General features: G+C 32.6%; 1 long non-coding RNA gene across 1 annotated transcript in view; it reads left to right on the top strand.

Annotated features, from left to right (window-relative positions):
* The window catches only part of LOC141502616 (uncharacterized), a 27,753-nt gene extending 19,452 nt beyond the window's left edge, over positions 1 to 8,301 (top strand). The window contains exons 2-4 of the long non-coding RNA XR_012472602.1: positions 2,932 to 3,030; positions 3,747 to 3,802; positions 7,474 to 8,301. This is a non-coding gene — a long non-coding RNA (uncharacterized LOC141502616). The remainder of the gene's footprint in view (positions 1 to 2,931; positions 3,031 to 3,746; positions 3,803 to 7,473) is intronic.
* The last annotated feature ends 9,939 nt before the right edge of the window (positions 8,302 to 18,240 follow it).

Genomic DNA, 18,240 nt, shown 5'->3' with positions numbered 1-18,240 from the left:
CTAAAAAGGAAACATTGTAACCTGTAATGATCAAGGGTATCTACAATGAAAAAATTAGAGACTTTAAAAATATTTAAATAAATATAGTTTATACATTTTTAATTTTATGAACAATGTCACTGAAATGGTTTAGTTATAGACTCAAAGTGCTGACATTATTATAAAATTATGTACAGTTTAAGAGCCTAATAAATCAAGTTTGTAGGAAATGATTTAGACAACATTAATGAAAACAATTTAGGTTATTTATTTCTTTATTGGCATTTAAAAGAAAATATTCTAAAATATTGTTAAATTCTTTAGAATAGTCAGGTTTTATTTATAGGTGTAAATTTTATTAAATATTGAGCAAATCTTCTAGATAGGTGGAGCTAAAAGCAGTCATTTAAATTATTAGAAGTATTGATCCAAAAGGATTATTTTAACCTAAATAACCTGACATTCAAATAATTGAATAATTTCTATTTTACTCACTGTGGGTATAAAGATTAATAACAGTTCATAGGGAAATTTAAAAATTATAAACAGTAAAGAAAAGTAAGCTGTTTTCAGATTCCATCTCTACTGCTTGCTTAATGTGAACACAAAAAGCTCACTATTATCAGCTTTCTCAATTAAAAAATTTGAAAAGATTAATAACAGTAATTCACTATTATAAATTCCTTTAATGTTTGAAAAAATATTAGCCTCACAGTGATCCTGACAGTTATGAAAATCAAACATGATTATACCCATTTTATAGGTGAGAATAAAACAAAATTCAGACATTGACTTGTCGATGATCACACAGAATCTGAGGTAGTCGTTAAATGTAAGTTTTCTGATTCCAAGCACCCCTCATGACAACTGCATGACTTAACTTACATTGCCTACCTAGGAGAAGATCAAATGGTGATGAATGTAAAATATTTTTGCATATATGTAAAATGCTAGAATAATACATATTATTATCATTATTCTGCCTTATACTTCTAAGATGATTTCTAAAGGTTTCCATGTCTAAAATTTGAAAAATGTCTTCTTTGAAGGTGACTGTTGTATACAATAACATCCGAAGTAAAAATTGCCTCATGTACTTGATTTTCCACCTTTTCATATTTCTCACATATGGATCCTCACTCCAGAATTTCATACCAAATCTGAAACATTTACTCAAAAATAAACAAATAAAAACTGAAAAGCAGAGTTGTGTAGTAAAAAGAGCTAGATAGGGAATGAAAAGGTGACTTAAAATTTACATTCTGACACATGTTTATTCTGTGATCTCAAGTAAATTAGCCCCTCTAAACCTTAGTCTCCTTATCTTTAAAAAGTAGATAACATCGATTTAATAATGTTTCTGTAATAAAATTTCCTTAAGCAAAAGTATATTTATTTGTCAGTCTTCCTATTTATTCATCCCTCTATATGTACCTCTGAATAATTCTGATTCCATCTGTTTTTTCTTTTTGTGTGCATAGATATCTAGAATCATCACTAGTTTCACCTTTTCCTCTCTAGAGACATAAAAAAAGAGCAACTACATTATCACAATTTAAGGGTTTTTTTTCTCATAGTTTCAATATTAAAAATAGCAACTATACACACACACACACATATATATGTATATATATATATATATATATATATATCATTGTGCTAATTTTTAAATTTCAGAACTTTAACAATGGATAATTAAATCATTTTCTATTTCCTGAACATCTCAACTCCAATCTTCTTCATTCTTGTAATGATACACAGGTGTCTTCAGTTCATACTGATAAGTCTGAGGCATCTTCAAATAGATCTCACAGCCTCAATTTTTTAAAAAATCCCCTACCTATCTTTTCCTTCCAAGGAAGAAGGAAGGAAGGAAGGAAGGAAGGAAGGAAGGAAGGAAGGAAGGAAGGAAGGAAGGAAGGAAGGAAGGAAGGAAGGAAGGAAGGGAAGAATAGCTTAATTCTGCCAAGTCTTCCTACCTTAATTATTAAATATATGCACTTGTTGCTTCTAACCACCACTCACTAAATTCAAGGCAAGGTGGCTTCCATCCATAAAGTTCCACTAAAGATATTCCCTTAAGTCCTTCCTTTTGTTTGCCAGATGAGTTAATCAGTTTCAGTCAATCAACAAGTATTTATTAATTGATTCCTCTGTGACTGAAACAAACTAGTTCTGTCATCCTTGGAAAAATCACTTAAATCCTCAGTTTCCCCAGTCAGCTCTTTCAGATTATGTGCAGCAGAGAAGATGCCAACCTCAGGAGATCACTATACCCAAGTCCATGCTCTGGCTATTCTTATTATATTCTAGACCCTTTACCAGGTATTGAATCCAGTGCTCCTTTTTCATTCCTCATACTCCTTGACCCTTCTGGAACACTTGCACTCTTGACTAAAACTTCTCTCTTGATATTCTTTCCATAGAAACATCTTTGCATTGGGTGGAGAACCTGGATTTTAACATTGCCTCCTTTCTACAATTAGTACATGATTCAGGATCCTTCCTCTTTTTTAATGACACAGTGATATTCTTTTGTTCTTCTTTTCCTAATTGTTCCCTGTTTTGTATCCAGTATTTGAATCACCTTTATTCTTTAATTCTTTGAATTTGATGTTCTTTTTAGCTATATTCTTTGACCTTTTTCCCTTTCTTCGCTGTCTGTGGTGCAAAAAGACCTTAGATGCTCCAGGCAATGGAACTTAACTTAGGGTTACATATCTTAAATCACAGTATTGACTCCCTTGCAATCCCAGAAATGATATTGCCTTCAATTGCAAATGTATGTGTGTGTGTGTATATATATATATAATGTATATAATGTATAAAAATATAGGTGTGGTTCTTCACATATGGAAAGATATATATTAAATAACTTTATGTGTGCATATATAGATATTTATATTGATGTATATTTGCATACCCATATGTGTCTATTTTCTTTTATTCCAGGAAACAACCACTAACAGCATGCATTTTGTCTTAAAAAGAAGAATTCTAGATGCCTTTCCTAAAAAGTCTTCTATTTCTCTTCTTGAAAATAAAATTAAAGTAAGCTTCTTAAAGTCTGGGGTTGTTTCATTTCTGTTTAGTAGCCCTAGTGTCTAGCACAGTGCATGGTATGTAGTAGGTGATTAATAAAGACTTTTTCAAATAAACTGAATAAGTATTCTACTCTTCTCCATGTCTGTCTATGATTTTTATGGAATTGATAATGTTAAGAATAAATATTAAGTATAACATTAATAAATAAAAAATAAATCAATTGATAAATTTAGGAATGAATATGTAAGAGCCAATATTTTAATTATATCCCCCCAAAATAAGTGCTATACTATAAAAAATTTTAATATAAATTTTGGGTGAAAATACATTACTATCTGAAAAGATACATTATGAAAGAAGGTTTTTGCAGATATAAATTTAGTTCAATATGGAAATTTAAGTATATTTTAGTGAAAAGTTTTGTAAATGGAAAGGATTTTATATATATATATATGTACATACATAGATATAGATATATATCTTATTGCATAGAAACATTAAATAACATGTTTGAGATCCAAAAACAATTATATTTTAGCATGTAGCATATTTTATTCCATTTCCATTAAAACCTTCAACTTGAGAAAAATATTTTAATACTTTAGCATTATAGAAATCAGTTGCAATGTATTTATATTATTTGCTTTCTTTTTAAAATGTTATTATACAAGAAAAATAATCCTTCGAGATTTAGCTTTAATTTTGGTTGTTTTATTCTTCAGAGAACCTGATGGGGAGAATTTTGCATTTGTCTGTACATGGAGAAACATTTACTATGGTAAACTGGATGCATATAATTACTGTCTCATGAGAGTTAGATGGGGAAGGATAGGTATCTGTTCTTTGGGGACTCCAGGGACTTCATGTACCTTTAAAATTAAAGGGGATCATGAATTGCTTAGTTAGAACAATTCCATACCTCTCCATCTATTGTTCTGTGAAAAGCTCCTTTTGAAATCAACTAGAGCTCTGCACTTGGAAGTAATATAAAGGGCATGGAGGGGAATAAGAATGTGGCCCAGGATTTGTGATGCTCAAGTGATTCAGATTCATTTCTCCAATAGCTGCAATTCTGAAATATGCTAGACTGATCACTGATATATTGCAGTTCACCGCATTCTAATTCATTTTACAGAAGTAATCCTGCCCAGCTCTACCATTATTCTTCTGGGCAGAGCTCACACTTATATTCCATTGGAAAAAAATTCATTATTAACTTTATAGTAACTGACTTCATTCAACTATGTAGATATTGGAAGATGTCATGGCACCCACTTGTGAACAAAACAAAAGTACTTTAAAAATTCCTGGATGCATCTTTTGCTTGAAAAATTGAAAAAAAAATCTTTAGTTCATCAAACCTTTTGTTTTCTTGCTTTCTTTCATTTAGGCAGCTCTTAAATTCCTATTTCTTCCATCCTAGATTCCTTGGCGAACAAGAAAGAAAGGAAAGAAAGAAAGAAAGAAAGAAAGAAAGAAAGAAAGAAAGAAAGAAAGAAAGAAAGAAAGAGAGAGAGAGAAAGACAGAGAAAAGGAGGGAGGGAGTGAGAGAGGGAGAGAGTGAGAGAGAGAGAGAGAGAGAGAGAGAGAGAGAGAGAGAGAGAGAGAGAAAGGAAGGAAAGGAAAAATAATTTATATGCTATACTGATATTTTTAATTGATCCTCTCCTTTCATACTTATTAAATTATTGTAGATTTCCTGTATATCCACTAATGTATCAATCTTGTCAAGTATAGACTATTAAAAAAACTCCGATTTGGAGACTTTCTATTTTATTTCACATGTAACCATGGTATGGCAACATATCTCTTAAAGGGATTTTAAAAATCATACCTAAAAGAGTCCTTGGTTACCCAATATTGCACTCAAAAAGTCCAAAAAATATTTTTTAAAGTCCTCTAAATTATATATAATTTTGAAATGGATGAAAATGAATGAAATGGATTTGAGAATTTTACCAAAGGAAATGGATTAACATTAAATATAAACAAAACAAATTAAATTTTCCTTTTCTTCTCTATTACTACTTGAATTTGATGAAATATTCCCCTTCCAGGCTTCTATTATAATGATCTACACTGTCTTCAAGTAATTTGCCTTACTTAAAAAATCTTATTTTAACACTTCTTATTTTATGTTAATACATAATTCCTAATGATAAACACTTCAATTTTAAATGTCTTCATGCATAAATGTCATTGAAAAGTTACATTGTGTACAAATTCAATTGAGATCAAGTATATTTTTTCCACAAATACCCACAAGTGATCAGATAAAAATTTGCCATTTAATTAAGAAAAAAGAATAATAGAGTAAACACAGACCTATATCATTGCCTATAATTATGCTCTAATTTATGAATATGGAGAAGAGCTATGATTTCATCAGTTTGCATAATTCCCAATGTGGGGGTTCTGTCCAACAACACAGGTCGCAAACTGGCTATCATTAGGACATGGGTCACATGAAACTGCTCAAGACACAGAGAGATTAAAGGATTTTCTCTGGTTCACACAGCTAAAAAAAGTATAAGAAACAGAATTTGAGCCTGAGTATTCTTGACCCCAAACCTAGTATTAGATTCATTATGTGATATTGACTACCCACACTGTTTCTAAATGAGTTCAGTTTTTTTGCATTTACCAAAAAAAAAGTAATGTAGCATTGTTAAAATATCAACATGAATACTGTTTTCTTTTGTAAATATAACATTCATTGATTTGTGGAGAGAGAGAGAGAGAGAGAGAGAGAGAGAGAGAGAGAGAGAGAGAGAGAGAGAGAGAGAGAGAGAGAGAATGAATTATTATGAATTATTAGAGTTCAACACAGCAGTGTATTTTGTTTCTTAACTTTTGGTTACATTTTAACATTAGGTTTAGGTTTTGAACTCTTTTTACTCAGGGAAGAATCCTATTTTGAGTCAAACTACTATCACTAATCACAGATGAACAAAGATATGTCCAAACTTTAGAGATGGAATATACTAGTGTTCAGATAATGAATTTTGACCCTCTCTAGAGGGAGGGGGAGGGGGAAAAAAACCTTTTCCTGTCTTTAGTCTGGCAGCATTCCAAGATTAGGAAAAAAAGAAAAAAAAGTAACTCCATATGTGAATTGAAAATAAGCTAGTGATGTTTTAAATCAACTGGAAAGGAGAGACTGCTCTTTTCATATTTTTTCCTTTTTCCTTTTTTTTTTAAGAAAACCTTGAAGTGCTGCATTTGGGGATTATGAAGGTTTTAGTTACCTGTTGAATGATGGCATGGAAAATTATTTGAAAGATTTTAAGACTATACTTTAAACTTATGAAATATCACCTGTGGTTTGGAGAGAGTATCCAATTCAGCTGGATTTTTTTTCCACCTAGAGGGAAGGAGTTAATTTTAGTGTGTGATTGCATTTTCCAAGTATTCTATGACTGGGGTATCTTAATCAAAAGTTTGTGGTTCACTTAATTCTAGAGGCAGGAGAAGATGGAGATGAATTTGTGCTATTAAATTTAAGTAAATATAGTAAAAATTTAGGATATGTTATAGTGAGGAAACCTGACCCAGGGACCACAGTTTACTGTATAAAACTGATTGTTTCTCAGCATGATTTCTACAAAGTTTGGGCAACTGATTGCTTTTTAAAATACATTTAACTCAGTTCTTCTTTCAAGTAACCCAAACCCATTTTTCTTAAGCATTTGGAGATCAAAAATTGATTTGAGGGAATCTTTGAAAATTGCCTTTGAAGAAATTGCTGATATAGCTAAATCTTTGTTTCCTCCTTCTCCCCATGTAAAGGAGATGCATTTTTAATGTGTATACTTTTTACAAGCAAAAATAAGTTAATAATATATATGTCTAATTTGCAAGATGAAATATTATACTTTGTGTCTGAAATGTCATACAATCACCTGATTCAGAGTTGATCATTGTCAAATACTGTTTTGAACAAGTTTGAACCTCTGTCAAGTTTCATATTTATTTTTGCATGCAAAACATGTGTCTACCTAAGATGTCCATCAAATGCACACCTGATACTAAAAATGGTTATATCTTTTGTTCAGCAACATATAAGTGACAGAAGCACTAAACTGATGATGTGATGTGCATCAAAATTGAACTTCCATTGGTGTTTATAATCAGAAATCAAAGTTGATTATTTAATTCAGCAAATTGTCATTTGTTAAATCATATTAAATCATTTAATTAAATGACTAACTTTAAAATCATTTCTTATTCAACATTTAGGTCAGATTTGATAAACTTATATTATAAAAGATTATGTTGCTTTTTTAATTAATGATACCCCAAATTAAAATTAATGCAATAATTTGTGATATATAATTGTAATATAATAGGATTTAAAACTTAACCATCTTTCATACCTTTCTTAGAGCATGTAGTTAGTTCTTCATAATTGTGTAGTCTTTAACATTGCCTGATTTCCTTGACTTCCAGGTTCAGCAAAATGAAGAAAATTTAGAAATGTCAAAGATATGTAAACAGCCATAGAAAATGTAATCACCAAAATAATGAAGACCTTATGGATAAAAAGGAGCAGCTGATGATTTCAACAATTGAATTAGGAATTCCATCAGAAGGCTGGTGCACAGCACAGAGGAGGTGTGACTCTGATAGAACGATTAAAACTACTTTCAAATTCTCAGAGCTTAGGAAAAGTTCCCAATAAATTATATTAATTTTTTCCAGTAATTGTTGTGACTTTTATTCTTACTATTCTTCTTTCACTCCCAAGTTTAAATTCATGAAATCAGCTAACCTGGAATGATAGAGAGAGAAAAGAGGCTACAACTTAAGAGAAATTGTTCCACCCCCCACTTCCTAGTATTGGAACTTGAAATAGACAGCATGGAAAGTAATCACTAAAGAGAAGCTTTGTGTGTCATTTTATACTTATTGATATTTTTTTAAAGTAGGCCTCTGGGATTTTGGGATGTATATTTAAAGATGAAATTTCAGATGTCATAATGTTATATTTTAATACTCTAAAATAATTTATAATACATGGACTTTCTGATGTATGATTTTATTTTTTAATTTTGGGATTTTTGCTACTTTTTATTTCTTTGTACTTGAAGTCAATCACATATTTAATGGTAGTTGAAAATGGTAGAGGATAAAGAGCAATGCAGAGATATCAGAATTATTTTGGAGGTGACCAAACAATTTGTTTCTAAGACAAGAAAATGTCAAAAATCTCAAACTTAAGTAAGTTGTCCATAATAACCACTCTTTAAATATGTGATTAATGAATTTATCCATGTGTGAATCTACAAAATATTAAAAAGAAGTATCAAAGGATTTTAATAAAAATATTTTCATATGAAAATAATTTGGAAAATAAAAGTACAATTTTTTTTAAACAGGTATAGACCATTATCACCTTTTTACTGATATTATTGCAACAAGTTCCTATTTGGTCTCCCTACCTTAAGATTCTCATGACTCTAGGAGATACTACACAATTTAGCCAAAATTATTTTTCCTTAAGTGTAGATCAGAATCAGTGACTTCTCTACTTTAGCAACTCCATTGTCTCCCTATTATCGCTAATATTAAATGTAAATGTCTCTGATTTTTAAAGCCCTTCACAATCTTATCCCAAGTTATCTTTCAGGTCCTCTTTGGATAATACCCCTACCTCTCACATTCTGCCAGACTGACTCTTTTTGTCTACTATGTACAACATTTAGTCTTACATTTCTATTTTTTTGCTTGGATTGTCCTCCATGCCTTCTCTCCTCACCTCTGTCTCAAGGTATTCTCTTCTTTCTAAGTACCTCTTTCTACATGAAACCTTTCCTACTACAGTAATCCTCTCAACTGCTAGTGATCTTCCACTAAACCCTTTAAACTATATTTTAATCAAATGAGATATTTTTAAAAATATCTAGCAAATAATGGGTACTAACTTCAAAGAAGTGTGGTGACAGTATGGTAGTTGAGGCAGAGTTGAGTCTCACCTCTGTTAGATAAGGGTTGAGCACATATACCTGGTACTCTGCAATCAGAGGTGAAGCTCAGTTCTTCCTTGCCGTCTGCTTCCTCATTGCACATTCCTGCTCTCTCTCTCTCTCTCTCTCTCTCTCTCTCTCTCTCTCTCTCTCTCTCTCTCTCTCTCTGTTTCTCTCTCTGTCTATATCTCTGTCTCTCTCTATCTACATATGCTTATTCCTTTGGCCTTTCCTCTTTTTTATTTGTATTTTTCTTTATATGTATTTCTGTGCACACACACACACACACACACACAAACACACGAGAAGATATGTGTGTGTGTACTTGGCTCTGCCATTAGAATTGCACCCTCTTTTCAGTAGGGATTGCTTAATTCTTTTCATTTGTACCCTAGTGTTTATCATAATGGATGGTACATTTTAGGTAATTAATGCTTACTGATTGATTGATTAATTGGTTAACTGGTTCAATTTGTTAGACCTTAGTGATTAAAAAAAAGCTGAATTGCAGCCCAAAATCATAGATATAAAGCTGGAGGAGACTTTAGAAATAATTAGGTTCAGAAGCCTCATTGTTCATAGGAACAAAAGGAGGTCTAGGGAAGAAAAGTGACTTGCCAAGGTCACACAATGAATTAGCCAGAATTTAAACTGAACTCTTCTTCCAAATTCCAAATCATTCACTTTTACCAATATACCATGGTTTCATTCCTTATGAAACCTAATTGATTTTACCCACCAAATTACCCACTACTTCTATTCAACCCACTTGATTGACTAAAGGAAAGCTATTGAAGAGGAGCCATGACACTTTAGTGTAGAATTGGGGATTAATAGTACAAATTACAGGGAGGAAATTTGGACACAATACAAATAATAACATTCTAACAATTCTAACTAAAAAAGAAATGGATGAGAAACAATGAGTTATTCTTACCAGGAAATTTTCAGACTCACATTATGAAAATTGTATGTTCCATTCAGCCTTGTAGAAAGCAAAAGTACAGATATGGTATCTCATCTTCTAATAAGGATTATCTAAAATCAAAAGTAGCTAAAGAGAAATGTATGAGTTACCTGCTGTCCAGTAGGGAATGCACTGTACATGGTCCTATTTTTGCTCCATGCTATCTCAATCAGCTCCTCTAAATTCAATTATCTCCATGCAGATGGTTTCTAGATCTCCCTTCCCCTCTTTCTCTTTCTTCCTTTTTTTTCCATATATCTATCTTTGTCCAATATTATCAAATTCAGAGACATTTACATTTTCCATAAGATTCTCAATTTCAATGCATGTCAACTAAGTTCCACATTCCATCAGCAGCTCTGAATAGTTTAAATTTCATAGAACACAATGTTCCAGTGCTGGGTACCCCCCCATTGTCTCTCTTTTTCTTTTGTGTATTCTTGTATTTGTGTATTCTCTTTTCCTATTGTGTATTTGCGTATTCTTTTGTGTGTGTTATCTAGATTCAAAGCATTCTGAGGGCAGAGATCACCTTTCTCTGTCTTATTTATATCATTTTACACACACAAACACACATATTTAAATACAGGAATTCAATGAATGTTTATTGAACTGAATCAAAAATGTTCAAAATATAACATTATCTTTCTCCACAAACTTCATTAATATTACCAAAGATAATGCCATGTTTCCACTTTACCAGGTCACAATTTCAGTGTCATCCTCTCTTTTTCACTCTCACTTACTTCACATATCCAGTTGACCTCCAAAGTTCATCCTTTGTATTTTTATATCTCTCCATTTCTCTTCTCTTACACTCACACAATCATAATATTAGTTCAGACCCTCACCCTCACACCATGAAGATTGAAATACCTTCTTCATTGCAGTCCCTGTCTCCTGTTGCCCCAATCCATCCTCAATCAGCTTGACAAGGTAATTAATTTGTCTAAAGCTTCAGTCAGACCATGTTACTCTTCTACTCAGTGTGGTCTAATCACTTTTTTATTATTTATAAGATCAAATATCAACTCCTCTTTTTGACATTCAAAGTGCTCTATAACCTAGTTCCTTCATAGCTATCCTAACTTTGAACAATTTGCTCTTCATCATGGACTCTACAAGCCAGCTACATTACCTGTCTTGCTCTTTTTCAATAAGAAATATGCTACTCCAGTGTTGGCCTCCACAAATTTGCATTGACTGTCCCCAAGAAAGGAACATTGTGCTCTTCATTTCCATTTCTTAGTTTCCTCTAACTTGTTCCAAGACTCACTTAAAATCCCATCTTCTTCAGGAGGTCTGTCTAAATTTCCTCCAAGCTGTTTTCCCCAGATTCCTATCTACCTACTGTGGATGTAACTAGTTATGTATTTGCTTTCTTCTCTCCCTCATTAGAATGTAATCTCCTTGCTAAAAATTGATCTTGTATAAAGCAATTTAGAATCATAACCTCTGCAATATTGCTAAATTGTTAATATATCTTTCCCCATTTAGACCTATACTCCCAAAGAGATCAAAGAGGAAGAAAAATATAATTTTCAAAAATATTTACAGCAAGTTTTAATTTCTTTTTGCAATGTAAACTGAGGGGATAACAATCAATTAAGGAATGACAGACCAATTTATGTCATATGATTGCAATGGCATACACCATAATAAATGATGAAAAGGGGGTGAATTTAAAGAGATAGAGGGGCAATTTGGTGGGGCAATGAATAGAGCAACATCCCTGGAATCAGGAGGATCTGAGTTCAATTCTGACTTCAAGTAGTTAATATTTACTTAGCTTTGTGACCTTGGGCAAGTCACTTAACCCCACTTAACCCCATGCCAAAGGTAGAGGTGTAGTCCTAAAAAGATCTCTCACAAGAGGTGTTAATCCTCTCTGGACAACTCAAATAATCTGACTGAATGATATGAAAGTAAATATTTTATATAGATCACAACAATGCAATTCAATTCAGCACATATTTTTTTATCTCTCATTTTGTGGTGGGCAAATAAGAAACCTAGTGAATAATCCAAAAATCAGAAAGACCAGCACTCAAGTCTTGCCTCTGACAAAATCTGACTGTGCGATATCTTTGGGGACAAGTCATTTAATACCTTGGTACTCACAGTTAACTCTCAAAAGTTCTTAAACTGCGTATTAGTGGAGTTCTACAATGAAATAGTTTTCAGCCAACACTGAGGGTCAGCCAAAAATTCCAAAATTCTGCTTAAACCAAATTAAAAGAAAAAAAAATTGAGAAAAGTTTAACAAAATAAATAAAAAACCCCATCAAACACAGATGATATCAATTTATGACTTTCTAAGTCAAACTGTGGTCCAGCAGGTATCCCTTTCTATTTGAAAATGACACCCTTCAATAATAATGAAACCACAAGATTAAATGCACCTTTCTTTAAAAAATATTTTTCTAAGTATTAGGAAAAGAATACAAAAAACAATTAGCAGTAAAATTCATATATGCATATATATATATATATATATAAATGTATGTGTGTCTGTGTGTATACATCTATGGATATGTGGATGTGCATATACATATATGATAGCAATTAGTTTTTGCAAGAGAAAATAGATTTTCAAGTACTCTAGAAGCACAAATTTGATACTAAAACAATGATATGATAATGATATGATAAATATAGATATTTTAAAATAACTATTCCTAAAAGTTGATGTCCCTTGGCTAATTTCACTTTCTTTTAAACCCCATTAAGAATTTTAACTAATTCAGTTTGGCCTTTTCCCCAATTATCTAGAATTAGTGAAGCTTTATTGCATTTCAAAGAAACATTTTCTGAAATCATCCTACTTTTAATTCCTTATAAGGATAATTTACACTTATCTATATTGACCTAAATTTACCATTTTGTAGATCTATTATTATACTTAAAGGACACTATTAGATGAAGATATGCCACACTTTCTATCATCTTTTTCAAGCTCAACTCCATGAGCTTATTTTCACTTGTGTTGTCAAAAATTCTGAGACAAATTTTGAGACAAAATTCCAACTGAATTTTGAAAAGGCTTAGTTCTTGCATAGAACCCTTCCAGAAAAAAAGGAAAGGTGAAATATACTCCATATAGACTTAGCAAGGTTAAATACAGCAACAGTTAGAGTTTTTCTCTTTCATTATGGTTGATCCCATATGAAGGTCTAAAAGACTCACCTTTGAGGAAATCCACAGCAATCCACATGGTTCCACCTTAGACAAGCTCTTTAAAAAATTTGATTTGTTTTATTCAATTAGGAAAAATCTTTTCCCTTCCTAAGGCCAGTGAGGCAGAAGAAAAGCAAAACCCTTCTAATAAATAAGTCGAGTTAAATAAAATAAATTCCCACAGAGGCCATGTCAAAAACCATGTGGCTCATACTTGACCTTGGGTTTATCACTTCACAGAAAGTAGATAGAATGTGTAATTATTGATCTTCTGAATTCAGTGCAATGAATAGAGTAGCCACTCAGATATATATTTCAGTATTTTTGTTCCTGTTCTCCTTGATACTCCAATAACATACATAATATGAGTTGGCACAGGGGTTTCTGTGACCCCATGTTTCCTGGATATCAGTGTAGCTTGTTGATTGTCTACCTTATTTTTGTGATTATATGACTGCCCTATTTTCTTTTCCAGTATTGAATGATGTGCTTTAAGCATAGCACATGGAAAATATGCTACAACCTGCCTGGGCTCACTCTATATTTCTCCACTGTCCTTTATCTCTGTGGAAAATAGTTTGTTAATATCTGTACCACATGAATCATATACAAAAATACAAGATATTTTGATACTTCAATTCAGTGATCATTTATTAGTGATTATTATGAGCCAACAACTTGGATAGTTTCGAACCCCAAAGAGGCAAAATCACAGTCCCCATCCTCAAAATATACACATTCTCGGGGAAAACAACATAAATCATTTGAATATATGATATATAACTATACATACACAAACAAGATTATTATGAAGAAGAGTTATTAGCAACTGGCTGGACAACAACTCAGTAAAAGCCTCAAATGGTTTTGGTCCTATACGAAAAAATATGGTCAATCAGAGGTCTACTGCGTGATATCAGCAGGGGTAGTTGGGTGATGCAGTGAATAGAATGATAGACTTGGAGCCAAAAGACTCATCTCTGGAGATTGAATCTGACTTCAGGGACTTTCTAACTGTGTAACCCTGGGCAAGCCAATTAACCCTGTTTGGCTCATGTATAAAATGAGCTGGAGAAAGAAATGGCAAACCACTCCAGTATCTTTCTCATTTGTTTTTTAGGTTGTTTCAGTCAAGTCTGACTCTTTGTGATTCCATTTTGGAGTTTTCTTCCTAAAAAAACCCAAATAAATAGGATCAGCAAGAGTCCAACATGATTGAAAAACAACAGCAAACTGTGATATAGTCTCTTCCTCTACCTCATGTTCCCATATTTCAATCACTTGAATTCATTCTGTTTAATGGAGACCCCCTGTATTGTAGGATTTCACAAGAAACTTGTAATGGTCTTATAACTAAAATAATTAGATGACTTAAGAAATTAAAAAAAAAGATAAACTGATATTTCAAATAACATACTGAAGCCTCAGTTATTTTTTTCTTCTCCCCTACTTCACAACTCAATTTGTCTGAAGGAATAAAAGGAAAATGGAGTGGTATTTTTAAAAGGAAGTTTTCTGCAGAAAATCATCTGAACAAACTGGAAAAGAAAAAAGAATTATGGATTAGAATTATACTTTATTTCAGGAACTATAGTTATTAATTTTGTTCTGATCTAGTTCTAAGCACATTCCTGAGCTTAGCTGCTCTCTACTTCCCAAGCAGTCTCTAGTCTTATACTTATCTTAGTTAGCACTGCATGCATTTTCTTGCCTTCCAAACTCCATGTATGTTTCCACAATGACATCTCATTTCTTGCTTTGTACCTCCCTGGACTTATTTTGAGGGGTCTTCTTGTTCTTTGCTCTTTTCTGCACAGGCCAGGAGAAGCCTGGAAACTGGATATGCTCCTCATTCTTTCTTCTCCAACTCAGCTTGAAAAGAAATCTAGATGGAGGGAAATATCTCCCATAAGAAAAAAAATCTAAAATGTTAAAATCTGGAAGTTGCATGTCCAAATATCCAAGTGTCTACCAGCCTATACAATGGTAGTAACTCCCTTCAATTCAGTTTGGGTCTTATCTAGGTTACATTTATAAGAAGCACTTTATAAATATGGATTATAGAGGAAGGATAGTTGATGAAATCAAGGACATAATTAACTCTGTATTCAAATGAGGTGGAATAAAGCTATAGGTCACAGGAATTGTGGAGATTGATCAACGAAAACCATGATGTTTGGAAGGATATAGACATATAAATTGAAGCTCCCAAGTTTGATTAATATTTGGCAGATGAGGTAACTATTAGCCAGGTACTAAAATTACAACCACCCTTTTGTATGAACCCAAATTTCCCTATTTTCAATTCTCAGGGGGCACCATTATCTTATTAATCATCCTAACTCTCAATTTCAATGTCATCCTCATTTGGCATTTACACTCACACTATGTGTTGACTTTATTGCCAATTCTCATTATTTCTACCTTTACAACATCTTCCTGTTACATCTTTTTTTCTTGATTCATATAGCTATACAACCTGGAGCAGACCTTCACCACCTCATGTCTGGCCTATCACAATAGCATTCTGGCTGTTCTACCTTTTTCAAGCCTCTCCTTTTTCTAATCTGTCCTCATCCTCCTCTCAGCTGTCAAAATCTTCTTCCTAAAGTATTTTCATGACAAAAAAATTAAAATGGCACTTCATTACCCTCAATATCGAATATAATATCCTATTTATCTTAAAGAACTTCACAACTCGATCTATTACTACCTTGATAGTTTTCTTCTACTTTATTCTCCCTTTATATATTCTATCATCCATCTATACCAGTCTAATTGCTGTACTAGATTAACATTCTAACTTCCAACTCCATTCTTGTTCAGAGGTTATTGTCCTTTCCTGTAATGCTTATCCTCTTTATCTCTGCATCCTGCTCATTTTCAAAAAATCAATTCAAATTTCACTTCCACAGGGGGTCTTTTTGTCCTCTCTCCCCAACTCCACTTCTTACTAATGTCTTCCCTTTAGAAATCAGCTTCATTTAAACTGCACATATTTGCAGTTATTCCTAGTTGGATTTTTTCTTTCACCCATTAGAATGTGAACTTCTTGAAGGAAAGCCTCACCTTTTTTTTCTTTTCTTTATATCCCTAGCACCCAGCAGAGTGGTTGACACATAATAATGACTAATACAAATTATTGCCAATTTGAATTGCTGAATTGTATTGAGATAAGTTGAAGTAAATTGAATTACTGGGAGATGAATCCAGGGAGAGGAACTGGAAATGGCTATAAGGTGCAAAGATCTTATATTTCTATTCTTCTTGATCTACTATGAATTCATATGTGAGATAGCATGGTGAGAAACCTGTCCTTGATATAGAATCAGGGATATGTTGTATTTGGTGATGGAGGAGGGAGCCAGAATTCTGAGTTAAGGAAATTCCAAAGAGTACAAAATAAACAATGGGGAATTTGTTATAAGATAATTTAATCCTAGATAGGCTTTTGGAGTATGAGAAGGAAGTAGAAGGAAGAAAAAAACTGAGGCTCAGGGTAGTGTTTTGAGATATATAGAAATGAGAAAGCAAGGAGCTAGTGTCAGTGAGGTGTCTCCAAAGAAAGTTTCATCTTCACATTGCAGGAAATTAAAGAGAAAAAGGGAAGAATTTGCTAGTTATAGGGCCATTAATAGTCAAACCTTTCCAGTAAGGAAGGTAACTATGTCTCAGGCCTTAGCTAGAATAATCATTTGATTTAGCTGCTTGAATTCAGGGGATTGAGGTCCTGATTCTTGAGGTTTTTAGGAACAGTTGCCTTACCCATCCTTCTCATTAGTAACAACAAAAAAAAGCTCTACACTAGTATTTTTCCTAATTCAAAGATGCAGATCTCAAGCACCCTGTAACTTCTCATTCCACATAAATCTCATTCAAGTTTTTTTTAAATCCTTTCCCTGGGGGGAGGGAAATCTATGAACCTACTTTTATACTGTTAAATATAACAGAATCCTCAAAGGAACATGAGGACTGTTCATCAATTACATGACTGGTCTACCTTGAATTCTGCTTATGTATCTTTCTTATGAAATCTTTTGCATTGATCCTTTTTCTCTTGTATAATACTTCAAGTTACTTTGTATAATTATTCAGTATGTACAAAAATACTAGTAGTTTAATTCAACCCACTCTCTCCTATGTTGTGCTTCTTCATCATCCTTTGAATGTCCTATCTCAATTAATTTTCAGAGGCTGAAGTATTTCATGATCTATACCTTATAGAACAAATTCAGAAAAAAAAAATATATATATATATACTAAGGAGAGCCAAGAGAAACATGAGACCATATAAAGTATTAAACAGTTCCCAAGGGCAATTCAGTCAGCTTTCTTCCTCTAGTTCAACTTTGTAAAATTTATTAATCATTTATTGTATCTTTATCAATGACATCCAGTTTTGCAAAGTAGTACATTTTGTTTGTTTTCCCTGTGAAAGCCCAGTCCACCCCCCAAAACCAACCAAAGAAAATAATAGTTCCTATGATGAATTCATATAGACCACTTTCAATCCTGGAAAAGTCTTACCACAAAAAAAAGCAAATTCAGAATTCCTTCCTTCCGTCCATTCTCCTTCAACTGTTTTGATCTAAATGTTCCCTCCCTGGAAATCTGAGCAAAAATCTCTGAAGAAAAAAGTTATGAGTGGTTCTTATCTGAGTGTCTTCCCTGAAAGAAATTATTGTAATTGTTTCTATAAAGTTACTTGATATTCAAAGTACAGTTATAGGACAGCTATTAATTTCCTCCATCCCATAAGAATTGCTTAAAACAAAAAGACACATAAGCTCACATTCACAAACATTCAATATGTGAAAGAATAATCCATATCAAAGGGCATAATAAAGTCTATAACATATATTATAGAGGAATACACTTGAGACTATAATCAGATTATAGAAGTCGATTGCATTTATATTTTTGACAAGAAAAAGATTACTGGTAGACTTGTGAGATGACAAGGCAAATTTTAATTTCACAATATGGGCTATTCAAACAAAAGCCTGCTTAAGAGCCCCATTTATCAAACCCCCAAATATTTGACTATTGCTGCTTGACTCCTTTGAGAAAAGCATAGTCTCGGAGAACACAATTGAATGAACAACA

The sequence above is a fragment of the Macrotis lagotis genome, chromosome X (genome assembly GCF_037893015.1).
Source record: "Macrotis lagotis isolate mMagLag1 chromosome X, bilby.v1.9.chrom.fasta, whole genome shotgun sequence".
Classification (NCBI taxonomy): Eukaryota; Metazoa; Chordata; class Mammalia; order Peramelemorphia; family Peramelidae; genus Macrotis; species Macrotis lagotis.
The sequence above is the reverse complement of the archived record's forward strand: the minus strand, read 5'-3'. Positions and strand labels throughout refer to the sequence as shown.